The following is a 9472-nucleotide window of genomic DNA, read 5'->3' as shown; positions in this document are numbered from 1 at the left end:
CAGGTAGTTGTTTATTGCTTTGACATCTGGTGGGAGGGCGTTCCACAGGGTGGGCGCCACCACTGAGAAGGCCCTCTGCCTGGTTCCCTGTAACTTGGCCTCTTGCAGTGAGGGAACTGCCAGAAGGCCCTCGGTGCTGGACCTCAGTGTCTGGGCAGAATGATGGGGGAGGAGACGCTCCTTCAGATATACTGGAATAGAATGTCCCTATTTTCATCGGAGAAATGTTGGCGAGTATGTGCTTCTGAGCACCAGTGGCTGGGAACCCCAGGAGGGCACAGGGCTCTTGTGTTCGAATCCGGCTTGCTGGTTCCCCATTAGGGCATCTGCCTGGCCAATGTGAGAACAGGAAGCTGGACTGTATGGTCTGACCCAGCAGCCCCTTCTCACGATGCTATTGTCCAGCAGAGGTAAACATGGCAAGTATCTCTCTGCAGCCTTTAGAAGGCAGCTAGATTTCCAGAGATAGGCAGGATGATGAGCATCTTAGGGGAACTTCTCCCTCCTCTGTTGTTGTTGTTGTTTAGTCGTGTTCGCCTCTTCATGACCCCCTGGACCAGAGCAGGCCAGGCACTCCTGTCTTCCACTGCCTCACGCAGTTTGGTCAGACTCATGTTTGTAGCTTCAAGAACACTGTCCAACCATCTCATCCTCTGTCGTCCCCTTCTCCTTGTGCCCTCCATCTTTCCCAACATCAGGGTCTTTTCCAGGGAGTCTTCTCTTCTCATGAGGTGGCCAAAGTCTTGGAGCCTCAGCTTCAGGATCTGTCCTTCCAGTGAGCACTCAGGGCTGATTTCCTTCAGAAAGGAGAGGTTTGATCTTCTTGCAGTCCATGGGACTCTCAAGAGTCTCCTCCAGCACCATAATTCAAAAGCATCAATTCTTCGGCAATCAGCCTTCTTTATGGACAAAATCAGCCTTCCATGGACAAAGACAACAGGCACATATTGATAGAGGAATGTATTAGATAATATGCAAAGAAATATACAATAATAAGAGTACATTCATTTGTAAAAAAAAGGAATATACAACAGGAAAGACAGGAAGTCTAGTGTGTTGGCATGTATATGATTTTGGGGGGAAATTGTTTTTGTTTTTTCTCTTTTTTGTTTCATTTTCTTTCTAGGTATATAAAATGTGTATATAATTTGGGTATACATGTTGGAAATTATAGTAAGTCCTGTAATGTAGAATCATAGAATCATAGAGTTGGAAGAGACCACAAGGGCCATCGAGTCCAACCCCCTGCCAAGCAGGAAACACCATCAGAGCACTCCTGACATATGGTTGTCAAGCCTCTGCTTAAAGACCTCCAAAGGAGGAGACTCCACCACACTCCTTGGCAGCAAATTCCACTGTCAAACAGCTCTTACTGTCAGGAAGTTCTTCCTAATGTTTAGGAAGAACTTCCTAATGTAATATGACAACGTTTACCGATGTAATATAAGAATGTTAACAAATAAATAAAATGCAAATTCAAAAAAAGAAATAAACCCCAGGTCCTATTCCTATTCCTCTTAGAAGGGGGTGGGGAAATCTCTTGTGGAATTGTTAGGAGGTTCCCCCCCCCCACAAGGGTCATCAAGACCCAACCCTCATAAATGCAGGAATCATAAAATTGCAGAGTTGGAAGGGATCTCCAAAGGTCATCTACTCTAACCCCTGCAAAGCAGAAAGCATAAAAGGGTCTGGATTGGAAGCCAAGCTTTATGAGGAGCTGAGTGTATTTAGCCTGGGAAAGAGGAGATATGAAAGCCATCTTTAAATATCTAAAAGGCTGTCACATGGAACAAGCTCGTTTTCTCCTGCTCCGGTGGGTAGGACTCGAACCCATGGCTTCAAGTTCAGTCCTGCTCCTGCCAACCTAGCAGTTCGAAAGCACGTCAAAGTGCAAGTAGATAAACAGGTACCACTCCGGCGGGAAGGTAAACGGCGTTTCCGTGCGCTGCTCTGGTTCTCCAGAAGCGACTTAGTCCTGCTGGCCACATGACCTGGAAGCTGTACGCTGGCTCCCTCGGCCAATAAAGCGAGATGAGCGCCGCAACCCCAGAGTTGGCCACGACTGGACCTAATGGTCAGGGGTCCCTTTACCTTTAAAGGATTAAATAAGGATTTAATGAAAGTTGGATATATGTAATTATATGCGGTTAAAATTAAAAAATGTATCTGTGGAAACCAGAAGGGGGAGGAGGGAAGTCCTGGGGTTCAGGGAACCACACAATTGTAATAATAATAATAATAATAATAATAATAATAATAATAATAATAAATAATTAATTTATTTATACCCCGCCCAAATGGCTGGGGGTGGCTTCCAGAAAAATATTAAAATACAACAATTCATCTGGCTGGGTTTCCCCAGCCACTCTGGGCAGCTTCCAACAGAATATTAAAATACAATAACCTATTAAACATTAAAAGCTTCCCTAAACAGGGCTGCCTTCAGATGTCTTCTAAAAGTCTGGTAAACTCTATGATATCTGGTGGGAGGGCGTTCCACAGGGCAGGTGCCACTACCGAGAAGGCCCTCTGCCTGGCTCCCTGTAACCTCGCTTCTCGCAGGGAGGGAACCGCCAGAAGGCCCTCGATTCAATATTGTTGCATTTAAGTTTGAATGATGTTAATGATGAAACACTGAAAATAAAATAGTAATCATAAAGATTTGTAATTGGCAATAAATATTAAAAGAATCCCATAAAAAGCAAAAACTAAAAAAACAAGGCAATGGCACTCGTCATTTCAGTCCTCCCATCCTGTCCCCTTCTCTCCCGGTGTCACCAATCACATGTGCCACTTCCTCGTTTCCTCTTTTCTGCCCTGGCAGCCTGGCCAGGATCCACGGTCTCTCCTCACCTTGGAGACAAGGACAACAACACACTTCCCACTGAGTCAGCAGCAGCAGAGGCGCTCTGTGTCTTGCGCAGGGTTTCGTAATGTCATGACGGGTTGCAGGGCCGTTGCTGCAGGTAACCTGACCCCGCCTGCGTTAGGAAATCACATCTGCTGCCAGGAGAAAGAAAAATATATTCCAGCTTCGCCTCTGGGACTCCCAAAATGGGACTCGCAGCAGGAGGGCCAAATGAGCAGTGGGGCTTGGAACACCTGTTAGGGCAATTAGAGCATTGACATGACCAGATAAAAGGGGAATTGTTGGAAGGGTCTTGGGCGATGGATGGATTAAGGTTACAACCTTTTATCTCTCCTCCTCCTCCTCCTTCTTCTTTGGAGATCACTCGTAGCTGTGCCAGATTGTTTTCCATAAACATGGTTTTAACAATGAGTCCATAAGTGACTGTGGAGGCCAATTCTGGACCCACACGTCCTTCCACAGTGGGGACATTGGTTTCCGGGCAGGAGCTGATCACAGTGTGGATTTGCCAAGCGTGCCTTCCTCTTAGCACCTTTCTCCCTTGTGTCCTGAGTTTGACCGTCTTCAAAGCCCATGACACCTTTGGTAAAGGCTGTTCTCCAGCTGGAGCACTCACAGGCAAATGTTTCCCAATGGTTGGTGTTTATACTACATTATTTTTAAAATTGCCTTGAGACAGCCTTTAAACCTCTTTAGTTGACCACCAGCATTATGCTTTCCATTTTTAAAGTTCGGAATATAGTCGTTGCTTTGGAATACGGTAATCAGGCATCCGCACAACATGACCAGTCCAACGAAGTTGATGTGGAAGAATCGTTGCTTCAACTCTGGTGATCTTTGCTTCTTCCAGTACACTGGTATTTTATCTAACCTGTACTTTGATCTCTTTCCTGATTCTGGTTGTGAAGGGCCTCAACTGCCCCACAAGAAAGGAGAAATTCCCCTGGCAATAGGGAAACTCTTCTCTTTTATTGGAGAAGTGTTGGAAGGCATGGTAGGACGTCCCTATTTTCATTGGAGATATGTTGGAGGGTATGGAGTTATGTGACCCGCCTCCTCCAGCCAAGGAGATAGGATAACTATACAACTTTAGAAGACATCTGAAGGCAGCCCTGTTTGGTTTTATTGTGTTTTTATATATGTGGAAGCCGCCCAGAGTATTTGGGGCAACCCAGTCAGATGGATGGAGTATAAATAAGAAAAGTATTGTTGTTGTTGTTGTTGTTGTTGTTATTATTATTATTATTATTATTATTATTATTATTATTATTTTATTATTTTATTGAATAGATGTTCCTATTTTCGTTGGAGGGCATGCAGTGGGGCCTGAAACGCCTGCTTGAGTGGTCTGAGCACTTAGCTGACCAAATAAAAGTTAGGGGATTCGTTGTGAGGGTCTCGGGCAATGGATCGGTTAAGACTGCAACCTTTTATCTGCTGTACTTTGATCCCATTCCTGATTCTGGTTGTGAAGGGCCGCCAAATGCCCCTGGCACCTACAGGCAGCTATTCAACAGGAAGAGAACGGTCGCTTGCATCTTCGTTTGCTAGTGTACCCTGAGCTCAGGAAAGTTGTGGCTTCAGGCAAATGCCCATCTCGATGAAAGGGGCTGGGGAATCGTGCCATGAAGATTGTGCCCAGAGTCGGAGTAAGAAAACTGGTAGCAAAACCAGGTTTATTTCAGGTTGGGCTAAGTGACATGCCCTCCTTTCCCTCCTGCCCATTATGTCCCCCCTGAGAATGATGGGACTTGTAGTCCAAAGCGTGACAAAGCCCAAAGTGAGGGCCAAATGGAGGGCAGTGAGGTGGAGAAGGTTACAGGCCAATCCTTGCCCTGCTCCAGCCTGACATCCGGGACGAAGCTCTGCTGCTGTCCGCAAAATGTGCACACTCGGGCAGGGAGGAAATTCTTCTCAATTAGCTGCCTGTTTCCGGAAACAGATGGTTCTTCCATCTGAACAGGAAAAGGCAAAGCATGGCACGGCCTCCAGGTCAATCATGGCCAGAATTCAACTGGATGATTTCAGTCTCTGCATTGAGGAGTGAATGCTCCTCCAAACCCACCCAAATTCCCTGCACACAGAAAACAAGCATGTCAGGGAGAAGGGTCCTATCCTAGCCTTCTCTCTGGCATGGTAGTTTTCTGCATGCAGGGATGGAAACCCCTCATGGACCTTCGGAAGCCGGACCTTCAGGCCAGAACTGCTAGATTTAGAAAGGACTCTTGCACAACCTCTGCTGTTTGGCAGATTAATGAAGATAAACACGAGTAGCATTGTTAGTATTAGCTTTGTTTTGGGAAAATCCTTGATATTTGTGGATTTTCCCACACTTTAAAATTACCGTATTTTTCGCTCCATAAGGCGCACTTTTTTCCTCCTAAAAAGTAAGGGGAAATGTCTGTGCGTCTTATGGAGCCAATGTGTGGTCCCTGGAGCCGAATTGCCCAGGGGCAAAAAGCAGATCTTGCTTTTTTTATAGAAAGAGGGAAGGGGGTGTTGAAAGGAAGCCGCTGAGCAGCTAATCGGCAAGCGATCGGGAGGGAGATAAGGGACTCTAGCGATAAAGGAGGCTGCCTGGGAGGAGGAAGGTAAAGACAGTGAACTTGCAAGGAGAGAAGACAGGAATACTAAAACAATCAATGAGGAGAGAAATTAGAAGAAAAGGAGGAACAAAAAACTGCTCCGGCTAAGGAAAAGACACTAAGGCAAACAAGAGGGAAAGGGGTGTTGAAACAAAGCCGTTGAGCAGCTGATTAGCAAGGGATCGGGAGGGAGATAAGGGACTCCAGAGATAAAGGAGGCTGCTTGGGGGCGGGGAGTAAAAGCACATGGATCCTCAGGATTTTTGCATTGGGTCACCCCAAATTCTCCATCAGATCACATAGCATGTCCATGGCTACAGCCTGCACCAAAAAAACCCACATCCACTATTTCGTGGGGCCGCAATGGTGCAAAAACGTGGTTACAAAGCACAGATCCACATGGATTCTCAGGATTTTTGCATTGGGCTACCCCAAACTCACCATCAAATCACATAACATGTCTGTGGCCACAGCATGAACCACAAAAATCATACATCCACTGTTTCGTTCAGAATTTTTTTTTCTTGTTTTCCTCCTCTAAAAACTAGGTGCGTCTTATGAAGTGAAAAATACAGTATATCCCTGTGGTGTGGAGATGACAGAAGTGGTTCCTGTAAGCATCTGTGGTTGCAAAAAGACTTAAACTTCAAAGCCCAGCATCCACTCCTCAGAAGATCCAGCTGCCCTGTCTGTGTTTGAACATATAACTCATAACCATCAATTTTGTTTGGATATCTCTTTGGATATTCTTCTTGTTAATGTGAGCTGACAATGTTTCCTTTTCATTATTCCTGCACATACACACATCAATTTTAAAAGATAAACATCATTAGTTCAGCTCTGAGATCTTGCCCTAAGGGCCAAGGATGGACAACTATTACTCTCAAGGTGTTACTGGATTACTTTCCTGCATTGCAGGGGCTTGGGCTAGATGACCTTGGGGTCCCTTCCAGCTCTACAATTCTAGGATTCTTTGGTTTTGCACCAAGCACCTGAATTATTGGAATGCGTTGATGGCAGGTGAGTTTTGCCCGCATCCTACTGGTGTGCTGTGGAGTTCTGAAGGAACCTCTTTAATTGCTATATAAACAAATGGCTATCCATATGCTTTGAAGCATGATTTCTCCACCACCACCATAGGGACTAGAAACCTGATTTAAGAAAACAACAGCTAGGAAAAAAATCACAGGGGGTTGTCGTTTTCTGTGCCAGCTGTCGCCTGCTTGTTGCGGATTTTCTGCCCTCTGGTCTTGGTCTCAAACATCTCTGCTCAATATCGTGTTCATTAATCAATAGTAACCCACAGTTACAAATTAATCTGTACTAAAGTCACAGGCGGCAGAGGAACCAGAGACCAAATTGCAAACATGCGCTGGATTATGGAGAAAGCTAGAGAGTTCCAGAATGACATCTACTTCTGCTTCATTGACTATGCAAAAGCCTTTGACTGTGTCGACCACAGCAAACTATGGCAAGTTCTTAAAGAAATGGGAGTGCCTGATCACCTCATCGGTCTCCTGAGAAATCTCTATGTGGGACAAGAAGCTACAGTTAGAACTGGATATGGAACAACTGACTGGTTCAAAATTGGGAAAGGAGTACGACAAGGCTGCATTTTGTCTCCCTGCTTATTTAACTTATATGCAGAATTCATCATGCGAAAGGCTGGGCTGGATGAATCCCTAGCCAAAATTAAGATTGTCGGAAGAAATATCAACAACCTCAGATATGCAGATGACACAACCTTTTGAATTATGGTGCTGGAGGAGACTCTTGAGAGTCCCATGGACTGCAAGAAGATCACACCTCTCCATTCTGAAGGAAATCAGCCCTGAGTGCTCACTGGAAGGACAGATCCTGAAGCTGAGGCTCCAAGACTTTGGCCACCTCATGAGAAGAGAAGACTCCCTGGAAAAGACCCTGATGTTGGGAAAGATGGAGGGCACAAGGAGAAGGGGACGACAGAGGAAGAGATGGTGGGACAGTGTTCTCGAAGCTACCAGCATGAGTTTGACCAAACTGCGGGAGGCAGTGGAAGACAGGAGTGCCTGGCATGCTCTGGTCCAGGGGGTCACGAAGAGTCGGACACGACTAAACAACAACAACAAAGTCACAGGCGGTAATCTCTCTCCAACTCCAAGCCTCGGCTTGATTTGGAATAATTAGTAAGCGGCAGAGTTTCCTACTTGCTGGGCTTGTGGCGTGCAGTTTCCTGATTGATGGATTCTTCCTTGCTTATCAAAACCCAATTCTTGTATACAGTAATTGAAATGTTCTCTTTCCCAGAAGTGCTGATGGAAAAGAATCCTTTCCGTAATTAGTCCTCCAGCTGTTGCACCATCACGTGTCAAGAATTTATGTATCCCGAGAAGCTAAATGACCAAGAATAGTTGGATCCCACACCCTTAATCTTCACTTTGGCTTCATATCTCCTCCGAACCTAGCGGTCAGCATTCTTCAGGTGCAGCTCACTGTCTGCTGCAGGTCAGGGAACAAATATTAGGGGGTCTGTGTTGTGGAGATATACACAGAAGAGATGAACCTGGGAGTGACATCATGGATTTTAATAGGTCAGTCCAGGTCGACAAGCCGGTCATTAGCAGAGCTCCACAGCTGAATTAGGTCAAAATCTTATCTTCTTCTCGGCACAAGATGTAGGTCACAACATTATGATGGAAGATTGGGAAAAGTTATGGAAAACTGATTCAAAATTTACAGACTGTTCCCTGTTGAAGGAGAATTATATGAAGATGATGTATAGATGGTTTTTGACACCAGTGCAGTTAGGGAAAACGTACAAAACTAGTGCAATTATATGCTGGAAGTGTAAGGAAAAGGAGGGGACATTTTATCATATGTGGTGGGATTGAAATGTAATCAACAATTTGGGAAATGATATACAATGAATTGAAGAAAATGTTCCATCTAACATTTGTAAAAAAAAAAAAACCTGAAGCATTTTTGTTAGGGATTGTAAGAAAAGACCTGCCAAAAAAGCTGAGAAATATCTTCATGTATGCGACAATGGCCGCAAGAGTTTTAATAGCACAAGGTTGGAAGAATGAAGAAATCCTAACTAAAGAATCATGGCAAGAGAAATTGATGGATTATGCAGAACTGGGAAAATTGACACATAAGCTACAAGACAAGGACAACTGTGACTTCAAAGATGAATGGGAACCCTTTACAAAGTACTTGCTGACACAACAAAGTGAATTGGACTCCTTGGCAGGTTTTGAATAAACACTCACAAACTCTTTATTGACGATAATCAGTTAGACAATTTAAGGATCTATACAATTTTGTAACATGCAGAGAACAGTATTCACAGAGAAACCAAAGATTGGAACTGAGGGGAGTTGGGGGGGGGGTCCTTTATGGGAGGGTGGGAGAAGGGAGGAAAATGGGGGAAATTAAGGCTGTGATATTTTTGGATAATATGTTTTGTTTAAATTTCTAATAAAATCATTTAAAAGAATCTTATCTTCTCCAGCATCCTTTATAGCGTGCTGGCCAACAATATGCCTCTGGGAAGTTCACAAACCCAGGACATGAAGGCATTGCCCTTCTCCGCCTCTGAATCCCCAGGATCTGGTCTTCAGAGGCAAGCTGATGATGATCTGGAAACCAGGATCAACCGTCTGGAAAGCAAGCCTTATGAGGAACGGTTGAAGAAGCTGGGGATGTTGACCTTGGAAAAGAGGAGACTGAGAGGAAATAGGTAAAGGTAAAGGTACCCCTGCCCGTACGGGCCAGTCTTGACAGACTCTGGGGTTGTGCGCCCATCTCACTTAAGAGGCCAGGGGCCAGCGCTGTCCGGAGACACTTCCGGGTCACGTGGCCAGCGTGACATCGCTGCTCTGGCGAGCCAGAGCCGCACACGGAAACGCCGTTTACCTTCCCGCTGGTAAGCGGTCCCTATTTATCTACTTGCACCCGGAGGTGCTTTCGAACTGCTAGGTTGGCAGGCGCTGGGACCGAGCAGCGGGAGCGCACCCCGCCGCAGGGACTCGAACCG

The sequence above is a fragment of the Podarcis cretensis genome, assembly GCF_951804945.1.
Source record: "Podarcis cretensis genome assembly, chromosome: 6".
Taxonomy (NCBI): domain Eukaryota; kingdom Metazoa; phylum Chordata; class Lepidosauria; order Squamata; family Lacertidae; genus Podarcis; species Podarcis cretensis.
The sequence above is the reverse complement of the archived record's forward strand: the minus strand, read 5'-3'. Positions refer to the sequence as shown.